Here is a 15,328-nt window from a genome sequence, read left to right on the forward strand (position 1 = left end):
GTCCCAATCCTTTCAAATATAACCATGCCGTATATATCAGGTGGTGAAAGACCAGGTGGTAGAATGTACATCAAATGAAAGATCTGTGCTGTGTCATGGTGGGAGGAGGCATTACTGATGGAAAGAGGATTCATGGGTTAAAAGTACCAATTATGCTTTTTGAAAGTGCTTTCAGAAGAGAAGCTCTTTTCATCATCAACCAGAATATGTTCTTTCATGCAGGTGCAGTATGTAGGTTGCTCACAGATTAAGGTACCTTTGAGGATCCTGATTATGTTGTCCACCCACACTGGCATAGTACCATACATTATATTTAATACAGAGTTCAGTAATTGTAGCAGATTGTGACAACTTAATGTCAGATACTTACATAAATGTTTCATTTTCCTGTATGGGAGATTCAGGGTGTCACCAAACATTGGGAACTAATTGTACTCCACCAAGTGTTGAGTACTCAAGGGTGGCATCTGAACGATGCATCAGGTGTTTAGCTGAAACTGGAATTGAGCTGGAAGAAGCTCATTGCTTGTCTTGAATTGCACTAGAGGTTGGTTGATGCACCAAAGCTTGGCCAGCAGCAGAGATCCCAACCAATTGTTACAGTCCCTGAGCTTCCAGAGCTGCTCAAGAGATTTGGGCTGGCAACATGGACTCTGAGGTTTGGTAGTTCTGTCACTTGAGCATTTTGTATGCTGGGATGAAGGACCTGAACTGGTATCCCTCTGAGCAACTCATAATCCACAGGACAGGATTCTTGAGCTGTTAGTTGCTCCCAGCAGTTGGTTTGGGGGATGATTCAGGTGTGAAGGGAAAGCAGACAGACCTCCCAACCCATATTAAAGCCTCTTGAGGGTAACGTGTCACAGTTGCAAGCAACTCCAGAAAGTGGCGAAAGCTTAAAATTCTCTTTATTCCTGGTACTTCATGTGCTCTTCATCCCAAACTGGACCAGAGTTTGTGTATCCAGACCTGAATGCCCATTCTCATGCTTCACGCTTTAGAACTCCCCACTATCTGGAAACACAGACTCATTTTTCCCTGGTCTCTCTCTCTCTAACAGGGCACAGTACCCATGTCTAACCCTGCTCAAAGCAACATGAAATTCTGCTTGATTTTTTCTTTCCACTGAGAGACTGCTTTTTCCCCATCTTTTTGCCTCCCTGGAAGAATGTGGCAGCAGGAAGTTTTATAGTTTCTCACAATTCTTTCCTCAGTCCTTTTATTACTGGAGGTTTTAGGTAGTTGTCCAGCTTCTCTCTTTATGGAGCATAAAATACTGTCTTAGTGGATCAATAGGAGGTGAAAACCACTATTTTCAAAAAGCACACAAAATAACAATGCCTAGACCCAACGAAAATCTGAAGGACAGATAGCAAACCACATCTGCAATTTGTTTACGATAGCAGAATTTCAGCTAATTCTGATAGCTTTCTGTTTTTCAAATCTAGCTCTAAAGGAAGAGAATGGCATTGTTATTCCAAACCGTAAAGTATTCTAAGGCATTATTTTAGAGTTTTGTCTCCTGGTGTGAAAAGCAGTTGAAGTAATTCTGGCTAGTTTTTCAGGCTCAAGCTTCACAGATAATAAATGCTGCTTTTGAAATCCTTTTTGAAAACAGCTAAAATCTTAACTCACTCATAAAGAAAATTATTTTCCAAAATATGAATTTTTTTTGTTGCTTATTTTTTGTATTTCAAGGTGCATTGGTCATGCTGCATTGATCATTATTTATAAAAATATGTCAGAATGCCTTGCAGCTAAAGTGCTAGGAGCACAAAACTGATACGTACTAAACCGCAGCTATATTAGCCGGCCTGGTTAAGATAATTTCATTAAACCTAAGATAATTTTCACTCATTTTTCGGTTGTTATTTGTATCATTTCTGAATGATACAAATTTATTTAGTAGTCTTAACTCTTCTTTTACGTCTCAAACTCATTTTAAACCATTTGATTGTCCCTCCTAGCATTTTCACCATCTGTTTATTGCTGGCTGATGCATCCTTCTGTCTCTCCACAGAGTGAACTGATGTTTAAGTTTGTTGGGTGTTAACAGTAGACTGATTCTGAATAGCTTGCCTATCCTAGTTCTGAATTGGGTAGAGTCTGTTGTGGCGTCTTCTCTTAAAAAAGGCTTTTCTTATGTTAGGATCTCTCCTACAGATGAGCCTGGTTGCTGTCCATGTGCCCAGACTCTTTAGTGCAAAGCTGGACTTTCTGCTGGGACACCACAGGCGCATTCCTGGACTCCTCCATCATGGAGAAAACTGATTTAAATCTAGCAGTCTGACCAGATCAATGTAAATCTGTCCCTTTTAGCAAATCCCAGTAGCCTTCCTTTTAGGTCATGTTTTTCTGACACGATGGAAAGCTTTTTGCTCCTTCATCAAAAAGTCCTGATCTGGAGTCCTTTAACAACTCCAACTTATAACACAGACTTTGCATTTGTAACTAGGATTTCTGAAATGTATTTTTCTTCCTAGTGTTTTCTGAGCTGGCTTTGCCACATTTGTTTTGAGGAGTCCCTGCTCTAGAGACAGCCTTCTCAGGGATAGGTGTGAATAATTGCCTTGTTTCCGACTTATATCAGTCAGAATGTGCTACAGCTTTAATATCTTCTCTTTAAACTGAAATTGCCAATGGCATCACATGTAACAGCAAGATGAAGGGGCAAAATGCCATTTTATGGCTGTGTGAGTGTTCCCAATCCATTTTCTAGTTTTCAGGCAGGCAAGTATTAAGTGGAAAAGCCTGAATGCATGCCGGAGCAAGCATCCATGTCGGAGAGAGCAGTTCAAGTTCAGAGCAGATTACCAAAACATTCAGGGCTGCATTCTGTTCTGCTCTGTCCTTCTAGGAGATTTGGAATACGTCATTTCCATGTACCACATTGAATGCCTCACAAAACAGAGAACATCACCTCCCTATCTTGCCAGGCATCTATTCCAGAGTGACAAGTTTCAGGCAAAGTGGAGGAATGTTGCAGAGGGCACTGCCCACGCTGGATTTCTTCACTTGTGATGACAAGGGCTTGATTTCAGTGTCTGTCAATCTGATGGTTTTCACCACTAAGTTGGAACATCTTCTCTATCCTGTATTGATTTTTTTTTACCATTGCCCAGTCTCCTGAGCAGCTGCAGACAAAGCAACTACTGAGCTATGAAAATGGAAAATGTTTTTAGTACACTTCAAAGACAATTTCCTCATCTGTGTCACATTCATAACAGAGTGTAACCATTTATTGTAAAAGACTACATATGTAAGAGAAAAAAACATTGTTTTTTTTCTGGGTTTATTTGTGTGGAGTTGATTTTATACCAAGGGCAGAGGGAGCTGTGCAGGTACTGAGACTTGGGGCATCAAATCCTGCAGCAACATTTAATTGGAACAGTGTCCCTGTTTTTTGAATCTAAGATGAGATACCCAATTAAACTTTCAAATACCACAAGACTTATCAGCATGCCTAGGAGCAAAACTAACACCATCCCAGCCCCCCACTGTTACGAAAATGAGATGGAAGGTCAGTTCAGAGGAACTGTCCAAAGGAGCATTTGGTGATGCAGCAACAAGATGGGGTATCTTTTTGCTTAAAATATTAGAAAAGAGTTTCAGATCTTGACACAATGCCCAAATTCAGACTGTCAGTGGAGTTATTGTGATGCAATTTGCCTGCAACAGGATCTCAAATGCTGTCATTAATCTTTGGCTCCACATAACTTTTATCCTGTTTTTCCATTCTTGCATCCCTTCCAGCCCTCTTTTCCAGGAGTTTCCTCAGCCAGTTTCAGTATGGGAACAGCCAGTGAAATATCGGTGTCATTTCTTAGAAAAGAGAGAAAATAAACACTGGAACGAAACCCTTGCACTTCTCTAGTTACAGGAGCAATCAGGTGATGAAATAATGCAGCAAAGATAATTCTTCTGGGCATCCTTGAAACTCTCCATGATTCATTTACTTTGGAACCATTAAAGTGCCATGACATGCTAAATACTTTCTGATACCTAAAAGCACAGAGAATTGTCCATTAAGGCTCAACAGTCATCTTATGCAATAGGCAATTATCTTCCCAGTATTTTGATTTTTAATCTCAAATCATTTTCCATAATGACATTTCTTTTGTTGTCCCAGTAATAACTGTCTGCTAAATGTAGAAAGAATCATACATCTTGTGTGTACTGCTACCAATACTGCAGATTCACACAGGCAGAAGGAAGCTTAAACAAGCTGTACTAACCTTTAGCTGCCATCCTATGTAAGATTTATCTATCCCAGGGTTACCAAAGCACTGTACATATGCTGAAATAGAAGACAGCTTTACCTACTTGTCCATGAACAGACTTAAAAAGTCTCCAGGAACCCATGAATGAGCTGCCTACATCTTGGATCTGCACCCCCTGACTTAGCTAGGATGAGGACTGGTGGAGTTTTGTGCCAGTCTAAATAGTAAGGTGGGAGTGGGGAGGTTTTGTTCTATTTGCCACAACTTCTGCTGTGATTTTACTGTCATTTTTTTTGTGGAAGGGTAGACTTTAGGAAAATAAAGATAGTGCAGAAAGTAGTCTCACACCTGAGGAGTTGCAGCTGTACTAATCACCAAAAATTAGGAACAGGCCTGCTCTTAATAGGCCACAGCTGTGTCCAATAAGAAGAGTGCTACAAAAGAGTGGGTTAGCTGGTTGAGAAGAGAGTTGGACTTTGTTGTGTGTACTGTGAGGAAGAAGGAGTTCGTGCTGTGAGGAGCTACCCATGAGAAATAACCGATAAGGTATGGGAGCCCTGCAATAAGATGACAACAATTTTTTATTTCTTTTGTATCATCTAACCTATTGTTAACACTGAGATCTGACTTCAAAAAATTCAAATGAATATACCTTCTGAAATCCTTTTATTGCTTTAAAATGGAGCACACATCTCCTAGTGTATGTATCACTAAAAATAATCTGTGAGTAAATTGAGAACAACTTAGAAATCAAAGTTGCTTTTACATTGAGTCATAGAATCATGGAATGGTTTGGGTTGAAAGGGACCTTAAGATCATCTCGTTTCAGCCTTCTGCCATGGGCAGAAGTCAACTGATAGAATCCAAATGGGGAGGAGGAGGATGCACTTGTCTTGGTCACACACTGGTCACAGCTCCAGCCAGAGCTGCAGAAGCTGCTCCCATCATTTACAATTATCAGCGCTTAGAAATTTCATGAGATTTGTTTCTGTGCATGTCCTCTCCCTGTTAAAACCATCAATGCACAATTCTGTGGCAGAATGTCAGCACAGATATGCTGGAGAAGAGCAAATGCTACAGTGTTGGTGTGGAAGATATTATTTCAGCCCGAGGAAAATTACACATCTTCATTCCAGCTGACAACCTACACAATGCCATGCTTGAAACATAAATGATACACTGTTTAGCTGGAAAAGCCATTAGGCATGTGATGGAGAGTGGAAGTGAGCTAACCGCCTTCCCAGAACAAATAGCGCTTTGCATTTAATGTCAGCAACTTGACAGGGTTTTAAAAATTGACTTTCAGATTTTGCTTTTTAAAAAAACAACAACAACAATAAAAAAATAGAATCAGTAGGAAGAATGGAGACCTCCACCTGTGCAGCTTGCCCTTCTTCCCACTGGTACACCTCCAAACTGTGAAGCATGCTGATGGATCTGCCCAAGAAATGGCATTTCCAAACTTTTCTTGGCAGCCTGAGAAGTCTTTTTTATTGCAGCACTTTTCTTGCTGTTTGTCCAGCTTTTACCTGAATCTTTGCTGCTCCTAATCCTTTATGAGGGCATGTAGCAAAAACTTTAGAAAGTCAAGGTGCATTTCAACTTTTATCAAGAATGTAAAAAAATAATTACAGCATGCAGGAGACAAGGCCAGTCTTATGTTGCTCTCATGTTTTGCCCTCTTCTGCTGTCTTTTTATTTTAAATTAGAGTCATAGAAAATACGTTTGGGAGGACTTGCTCTAAGGGAAAATCAATCTATACCAATTCTGGCAGATATTTGTCTTATCACCCTGAGTGTTTTTTAAGACCTGCGGTGAGGGCAATTTCATGTGCTCTCTAGGTCTCTTAGTCCTTGAAAACAGAAATTGTTACCTAATGTCTATTTGAAATGTAAGCCAATTCTTCTCTGTCCTCTGAAGTGAATGTAAAAAGAATTACCGCAGGAAGGAGAAAGTGCAGGTTGATGGAGACACATCAGACTATCTACCCACCTGATCTTATTGATGTAGTGGAGACAAACTGGTCTCAAAGGGGCTCAGGGGAGGACTAAAACTCCAGTTCTCCCAAAGAACAACAGAGCCTCCTTCATCAGTCTCTCAGGATCCCCCTGGGCTGTGCAGCAGCCAGGTTAGGGGAACAGGGGGGTTAGGCACAGCTTTAGCACCACAGCAGTGTGTTGTGCCTCACACTGGAAAGCAGGGAAAGCTTGTATTTAGCAGCAGATTGTGGAATAAAGAGTTTACTATAGAAAATGAAAAAATCCAATAGCTTATGAGCAAGAGCATGGCCATGGTGATGCAGAGGCCTGGCTGGTTGAATGAGGTCAGCCAGGAGTTGGTGAGGAAGACAAAGTTCAGCATCAGCAGCGCAGCACAAAGGTTGAGCAGGATTTTTGAGGGGTTGTCTCTCCGTACCTTCCTAAAAGAAAGGGGAAAGTCCGGAAGGTTATCACTGCATCATCCAATTTACAGACTATTTACTCCCTACAGGAGTGTGTTTGCAGTCTAACCGTATGCACAGGAATATTCCAGATTCTTGATGTAATAACTCACCCATGTCCAGGGGTAAATTTTTGAAATGACAGGAATTTTTACTCTTTACAGACATTTTACTGAAAGAGCGGTGAGGCCCTGGCACAGGTTGCCCAGAGAAGCTGTGGCTGCTCTGTCCCAGGAAGTGTTCAAGGCCACGTTGGATGAGGCTTGGAGCAACATGGTCTAGTGGAAAGCATCCCTACCAATGGCAAGGTGCTGAAACTAGAGGACCTTTTAGTAATCCCTTCCAATCCAAAGCATTCAATGATTTTGTGAAATTTAGGAACATAAAAATTGCTGAACAGTAAAGATAGGTGCTTGTATTGAAGTAGAAGTATTCAAATCTCTCTAATTTTGCAGCAGACAGACATCAAAATAAAGCAATATTTATACTCTCAGTCTTCCCTTTTATGCATCACAGCATCAAATACTAGCAAACATTCTGATCATTGCTGCAAATTCCTTATTGCCAAAATATTACAGTCAGTGTAAGAAAAAGGATCATACTTACTCAAGGGTTAGGTATGTCATGAGCGTTATTCCCAAAAAAAGTGAAGAAGCACCACATCCTGCATATCTTGTCAAAGTTAATATATGATCATGTGTGACATCTATTTCAGTCCGGGCCAAGTCCTGTGTTACAAGATAAAGAAACACAGTTGTTTGCCAAGACAGATTTAGAAACTTCCTTTCACATAGCGAAATTACTGTTCTGCTTACTGCTACTTTTGGAGATTTTCCATTAATATATTTATGTGTTTTTTATCGTACAGTCCCACAGAATATTCAAACTAGTAACTGGCAAATTAGCCTGCAGTATTTAAAGTATCTGGCAATAAGTTGTGAAGCTAGAAAAGCTGTTCTTCAGAAACCACAAACTGAATATGGATTCCAAGATCTTACCAAAATTATTTCACCGGGAGCTCGCTTTGTAGGAGAAACTACTTTGTTTCAGTGGCAGCTGCCATGCTTGGGAACTGCACAAACCTGCTAAATGCCTTAAAGCATTGTAGATCCTCCCTGTCCAGGAAACGCCACTGCAAAATCAGACAGGAAGCTGGGCCCTGCTTCTCCACAGCTGCTGCCAGGAGGAACACTGAGAGGATTTTGTTGTTCCCTGACACAGTTTCTCTTCTATTTTGACTAGTAACATGCATCTCCAATGTCCCAGAGATGATGCTGCTGAAGACCTGTATCTGTGCTGATTACCAAAGTGACAGTGCAAGGTGTGATCTGAAAATCAGACTGAATTCTTCTTGCTTGAACAAAAACTTAAGCAAGTGTCTGGAATTGCAACCATCTCAATTCCTTTCTGTAAAGCCACAATTTTATTCCCAGGAGAGCTTTTGCCTCTGGAGCAGGGTCATGCTGACAAGGGAAGCATCCAAAGGCAAAGGTGGGGCCTCACCCCATCCTGTGGGCTGTGTCCTACCATGAATAGACAATTTAATCCACCTGATTTGCTTAGAACCTGCCTGTCTCTTTGCCTTTTGTGCAGCCCATTCTCAGGCAGTTGTTCCAGCTTTTGACATTTTGCTTTTAGGAGCAGCTTTCTCTATATTACAGAGAAATAAGAGGTTCTAGATAATGACATCTCCCATATTTGTACTAAACTTCACTTTCTCATGGAGCATAGATAAAGCTTTCAAGAATGTGTAATGTCATTAGTTGTCGCTGGCAGTTAATAAATTTAACACAGTATTTCCAACACATATTAAGGTTGATTAAATTACACTGCAAAGTACAAACTACATCTGTAAAACAAAACTGCCTCAAAGCAGTTTAAAGGACTTTACACCATTAAATTATTATAACTGTTTTCTTTGTATTACTGATTCTGGCAACATTGCAGATATCTAAGAGCTTGTATAGAGATGAATCTCCCATCTCTTCTCCAAAGCTAGAGATGACTTTGTTTAGTACCACAGGACTTTCTCGGAGATGATTCATGGTGTACTCACCAGTAGGACTCCAAAATGGGTAAGATGGTTACAGAAACAGATTGTATAATTCATATCTGTATATTCCATTTCACACCCCGATGTATTCCAACCACCCAGTCCATCTGTGTAATAAAGAAAAAGGATTTTTAAGCAGAGTTAGTCATCCTCCATCATTTATTAGCTCTGCAGCATGCAGGGTGTGTGAAGACAAGCTCAAGTTAGTACAGATTGCAGGGTCATTTAGCAGCACACAAGTGAGATTTCACACTGAAACACATCTTCTGTAGTTGCCTGAGAACCTCAAAATTTGGATGAAAGCTTTTAGTGGAATGAAGAAATATTTAAAGTCATTTACATATCTGCACACATAGAAAGAAGCTAAAGAACCTAGTGCTGGGGGGGATTGTGCTGGAGGATGTGGAAACAGAAGAAAAGAAACACAGGGCAGAGAGTTTGTTTAGGCAGCACTTAAACAGCCAGATCTTCCCTGGTAAGACCTAATGTTATGACCCTATTTTTGTGGTCTGCATCACAAATTCAGAAGCTAAGATTCTGATCAAAACTAAGCAAATAATTTCTACTCCTAGTGATTGCAGAGGAAACCTCTCTCACGTGCTCCGAGTTAACCCAATTCACAGTTATCTCTCTCTGGTGACTGTCTTAGCCATTTTAAAGACCTAATCCCAGCAAAGCCCCTACTGTATTCCCTGAAGTCACGGTAAGAGTTCATCTGATATTTCATTAACTTTCTGCCTTTTTCCTTAGCAAAGTCTTCTTATTTGTGCAGATGCAGCATTGCACACTGACATACCCATGTCCTTGGGGATAACGCTGAGTACCGAGGTGTTGATATCAACACAAAGCAGCAGCACACGCTCAGGTTTCAAGGTGCAATGTCAAGAAACCAAACCTCTGGGGACAGAGCCAGCTCGACAAGTAACACTTACTGTTTTTCCCAAAGTCCCAAAAGACTCAGTGCACTGCAGCATTGCCCTGGAAACAGAAGAAAGGAGGCTGTAACATTTCTTCAGGACACATGCACTCCGTCTGCAGTTGCAGATGGTGTATCTCACCTCGAATGGGGGTGTATAACCAAGGCACTTGGATTTGATTACCTCTGCACTGCTTGGCAGCAAAGCCCACTTTATGTCTGCGATTATTTGTGTGCGGTGCTGCAGAAGGGGTCTGCCTGTGAGTGGAGACACCACGAGATACTGGGCAGCCAGACACTTGGGCTTGAGGAGCCAGCCAGGATATTGGCCATCTCACCCATGGCACTAAACCAGCAGAGCCCCACTTTTTGCCTTCCCCTTTACCAAGGGAAATCCTGCGAGTCAGTGATTTTCCCAGTTTTAGCTGTATCTTTCAATATCTTGTAGTCTTGACAGCAGCAAATCTGACAAATCGTTCACCTTAGACCAATTCCCGTGTCTAATCTTATTGGGTCCATGTGGTGCCTGAGATGTCACACCAAATTACTGGTGAAATTCAAAAGTTATGACTAAGACCTGCAATAACAACCTGAGATTTTATACATTTGAAAAAAAAAAAACCTCTACAAGAAACCTTTACTTTAGAATTTCAGCAATTCCCCCTCTCTGAAATCAGGCAGGAAAGGCAAGTGAGAGCTGAACAGATGTAAATGGATATTCAATGCAATAATTTCTCTTGGAGACTCTGTTACTCATAATGCTGCAAATTTTTCCAAGGCACAGATTCATTTACTTTTACTATTATTATATCATTAATAAAGTTTAATAATGTACAGAGTTTACAGGAAGCCAGCCTAACAGATAAGCTGTTAAGATGTGTGATTTGTAGGCTGTCAAATATAATTAGGCACAGAGCCAAAGATGTAGGTTTGGATGATAACTCATTAAATATTTAATTAAGATAATTTTAAAAGGTCAAGGAAAAAAATCTGAAAGGTGCCAGATGGTCTGGTAGAGTAAAAATGACAGAAGAGAGGGGATATCTGGGTGAAATTTCTGGGTATGTATTTGCCAGATGGAAAGAGCATTTTGCCACAAAAACAGCAATTACAAGTCCTCATTAACTCAAACTCTAACCAAGTTCATCTTATTGAATGATTTTCTTCTGCCTTGGGTTTGTAATACACTCACGTGGAGGCTGGACTTTAAACATTGGCAGCACAAAAATTCTGAGGAATTCAATCAACAAGTTTGACCCATGCCCACTTAAAAATACACTTTAACCTAAAGTCTGTTTAGACTTTAGACTAAGCTTAGACTTTAGGGTAAAGTCTAAACTTAAATTTAAAATAGACTTAAACAAAACAAAGAAATTTGATTTTTAAAACATCTTCGCATCTTTTGGGGGTTTTTTAAAGTTCCTCTCTTTTGATGACCTGACCTATTTTCCAAATTCAGATCAAGGATAAATCATTTCAGTCCAATCCAAGGCCCACTATTTTCTGGCAAATAAACTACTCTTTGAAAAAACAAAAAGCCTAGATCAGAACAAGGAAACAATAAAAATGTCCCTTGTTGCTAAGTATGGATTTAGAGTCCAGACACAAGCATTAGTGACCTGCACGGAATTATTAAACACTGAGATGTGTGTGGTCAGTCAATGCTTGGGTCCATGCATCATGGAGCGGTCAGGCAGCAAGGTGTTTTAAGTTTATTTGTCCTGTTCCAGTTTATTGAAAATGTGAAGTCAGCTTTGCCTCACCCCATCACTGAGAAATGAACACATCCTACCCTGTTCTGGTCTATGTGGTGGAGAGTGACAATCATGGGCTCGTTAAGGTTCTGAATCGATGCATTTTCAATGCTGGCACTCACAACATAAGTGTTCAATCTCTCCATCGTTAAACTGTCGTCCTGCAGGGGGAAAGCACACACATGCAAAATGAATCCAAGCTCTGGCCTGCCCTATTTTTTTTTTAAACTGTTTTCCTTGGATGTGGTGATCAACTAAACACAGCATAGCAAGGGAAAATACAGGATTTAGATCACAGGCAAAACCAGAGCTTATGCACTTTTATCCTTTTTCATTTCTTGTGTTGGAGGACACTTATCTGTGTTCCCTTCTTGCCCGTGTAAGATGTGACAGCCTTCAGGGAAAGGCATTTGTAATGTCTGTGAAAGGAACATTGATATTCATCGTCTGAGGCTTAATGATAACCTGGCATAAAAATTCCCATTTTAAATGCTCGCCATCCTGCCTGTTGTTTTCAAAGTAAAAAATTCCAGGCATTCCTTCATAGCTAAATTTCCTTGAAGACAATCACCTTGTCAAAGCAGATATGACTTTTGCATTTTGCATGTATCTGCCACATCACCAGGCAGACAGGGAGAAAATGGATGATGCTTGTCACCTGTGAAAGGAATGAGTGTGTCTTTACAAATAGAGTGTTTGAGCCTGCTTGTAGGTAAGACCAGAGATTGATAGACAAGATAGTAAGAGAAAGGAACCATAAAATCCAGAGGAATAGTACTAATTGACAGAACAGAGATACAGAATGGGGGGGGAGGTTGGGGGGGGGGTGCATATTAGGGGGATCATGTGGCAGGTGATTCGGTAAGTCTGTACCACTCAAGTACCTCAGCCAATGGAGAAAGAGAGAGGATGATATGGCCAGGAAAATAGGATTAAAAGGACACTGTGTCCTCCAACAATTTGAGAGACCCTGGGGGAAATACCCCACGGCCTCTCCCTTTATTTGAATAAAGTTACAGGCCTCCTCTATCTCCTTTTTGGATGCAAACCTCTGCACTGTGAATATTTTTGCACACATGTACAACAGAAAATCACAGTGAACTGAATCACCCTGTTGCATTACAGGCCCAGGTGCTGAAAGAAGAACAGGATCACAAAATTGTGCCCCAGAAGTGCCATTTCCTTGCGAGGCTGGTAATTGGTATTTTTTAGTTCACACTCTGATGTGACTGTGAGAGACTTGCCATTGCAACTCTGGCTATGAGAAATAAATTCAACATATTAATACAAAGCCAAATATCTATGAATAAGGAGCATGGTCAGAAAGAAGCAGGGTTAGACCATGCAACACAAAACATTGTTCTCTCTACTGTAGTTCAAGTTAAGGACACTCATCCATGCTCAAAATAAAACAGTCCAACTCACTCAAATCAATGACAATTCATCCATGGACAATAACAGAAACAGGGGCTGGTAATAACTTGAAGTCTCCTATTTTTATCCTAAACGACTTGAAATTGTCTTCTGAAGTTCAAAGGACAGCTGAAATCAAAGGACAGCAGGCATGCTACAGTACCTAAGTTTCTGCGTGCTAGGCACAGATTTGATTTTTCCCTTTGCACTAAGCCACAGGCTGTGAAGTCAGCACAGAGTCAAACTGGAGCAAGTGGACAATGAAGCGGCTAAAATCCAGCTCTGAGTCATCAGGCATGCCATATGACTGGAATAAATATGTTTTTCATCCTACAGAAATATAGACATGATGTTAGGATATGATCCATTGATCCACATTCCAAACTATTAGAACACCTGGGGCTCGACTGGCCTCCCTGCACATTCCAGTGCTGCAGATTCTCTCCAGGTAGAATTGAATCTGCAGAGGGCGATCACAGGCTCCACTCCATTCCTGTTGTTATCAGTGTAATGTTTCAAAAACCATTGCCTCACAGGTGATGTGATTCTGCTTGTGAAAAGAGGACTGAGACGTGATGGCAGACAAGGTCTGAAGCCATGAGACTACTGTACCACGGACTTTTTAAAGTCCAACTCAAGGATTTTGATTTAAGCATTAATAAATGGTCTATTTGGCATCCTGTAAATATGTACGGTTTCCAATAGGTGAGCATCAAAAATGAGGCTAACCAATAAGAGGATTGCAATAAATATATTTCTATATCATTAGCCATATTTTTGGTGGCTTTCCAGTCTTCATATAGCAGCAAAAGTGACTGCAGTGAAGAACACTAGTTGAAAATTACCCCCAATAGCTAGGCCATATTTGTGTAGTATAAAGATCATCACCAGCTTCTTTCTTCCTTCCTGCAAGATATTAATTAGTCATTGCCAAGTTCCAAAAATACTAATTGTTGCTTGCTGCTGAGAAAGATTTCATGAGTGAGGTCTCAGAGAGAGTGGCCCCTGAGAAGGACACCCCTGTGTGCCTGTCACTTTGGTCAGCCAGAGATCAACTTCTGAATTTTGTGAGTTAGCTCCAGAGGGACAAAATCAGCCCTGGAGGCCAGGTGGCTGTCTCCTGCAGGAGCGTGATCTTAAATGTTCTGACAGCAGCTCTTGGTTGTTCACTCCCCTTACTGGGTCTGAGAGGGATGTAAGAATAACTGGAGAAAGCCTGAACCTCCCAAGGCTGCTGAGCAGTGCACCCTGCTAGTCCAGATACTCTAGGCTCCAAAAGTAATAGAAGCATCCCTTCCTTCAGCTTTTCTACATAACCTACCCATCCATCGTCACCTTATTGCTCACAAATCTGTCTCCTCCTCTTGGTTACCCCCATTTAAACACCGCAGACTTCAAGTTTTTCCTCAAAAAACTGAGAGCACCCCTTAACCAAACTGCTTTATATCTCAGCATTTCTTCTCCTGCTTTGCCTTCCCCCTGTGCACCCGCACAGACCCTTATACAGTCAAATAGCTGCAGCTGAGCACCCTCCTGCCATCCAGCAACTTCGACCAGCAGGTCTCAGTCTCCTATCATGGGCAGATCACATCCATGAAAATTGCTTGGCAAGCACTGCGTCTCACCAAGTCCATGCTGCCTAGCTTCTCCTAGCTTCTGGAACTTGCATAAACTCTTGCATGGAGAGCCTTTCTTTCTTCTGAAGAGGGACTGCACAGGACTTTTCAATGGTTTTTATTTCCTTCATCTTCTTTTATCTGTTTCCACATTTTTCAGTTCACTTCAATGCTTAAAATTATTCAGCACAGGTTGTTTATCAGCTTCACTAGAGCTGATGGCAAAGGGTCTGGAATGCCACGAGAGGGCACCTCTTTCTTAACTCAGAGGCAGACCCCGATTTAACAGCCAGCATCTTGCATCCATTTCTAGTCAAAACTTTCATTTAAAAGATTTAGAAGATGGCCTTTAGGACTTAGAGCAGGAAAATACCGTGTCTGAGGAGTACAATGAAATGAAGCAGAGAGCCAGAACACAGAACATGTTCAGGCTCACTAAGGCCGTTCAGATAAAAATAAATTTTGCTTTAGGTTGGATGAGCGAAGATTTTTGCCAGGAGGTTGCTATGGTGACTTTTCAGCTCTCCCAAACCTCCTCATACTGTAATTACATCTCAGAGCCCAGGAGCTAAGAATCTGCAATTCTTTGGAGGAAGAATGTGGGTGGCTGACTCTTCAGGATGTTTGTTAACCAGCCATTTTTATTCTAAAACAAAAAGATCCATATTCTTGTGCTTTTAACAGATGCTTGCAGTTTCTGTGAACTCTTCAGGCATTTCTGGCTGCCATGTTCCAAGACCTTCTTGAATAACTTTTAAACTATCCTGCAAAGGTTAATTAAAGGATGTTTAGCTCCAGTTGGGCTTTCTTCAAATCACTGCACATTTCACTTTGGTACCTAAACTAAAAAGCACACAATGACAGGAGCATTCTTGCATTTCCTCAGCTTTTGTAATTTATGTTAGTTGTCATTGA

General features: G+C 41.0%; 1 long non-coding RNA gene across 1 annotated transcript; it reads right to left on the reverse strand.

The window, feature by feature from the left end:
* Positions 1–7,260: 7,260 nt before the first annotated feature.
* Positions 7,261–9,765, reverse strand: LOC141730852 (uncharacterized). The gene is made up of 3 exons (XR_012582634.1): positions 9,647–9,765; positions 8,718–8,821; positions 7,261–7,389 (listed from the first exon to the last, which is right to left on the reverse strand). It is a non-coding gene; the product is annotated as an uncharacterized LOC141730852 (long non-coding RNA).
* Between the last annotated feature and the right edge of the window lie 5,563 nt (positions 9,766–15,328).

This window comes from Zonotrichia albicollis, chromosome 14 (genome assembly GCF_047830755.1).
Source record: "Zonotrichia albicollis isolate bZonAlb1 chromosome 14, bZonAlb1.hap1, whole genome shotgun sequence".
NCBI lineage: Eukaryota > Metazoa > Chordata > Aves > Passeriformes > Passerellidae > Zonotrichia > Zonotrichia albicollis.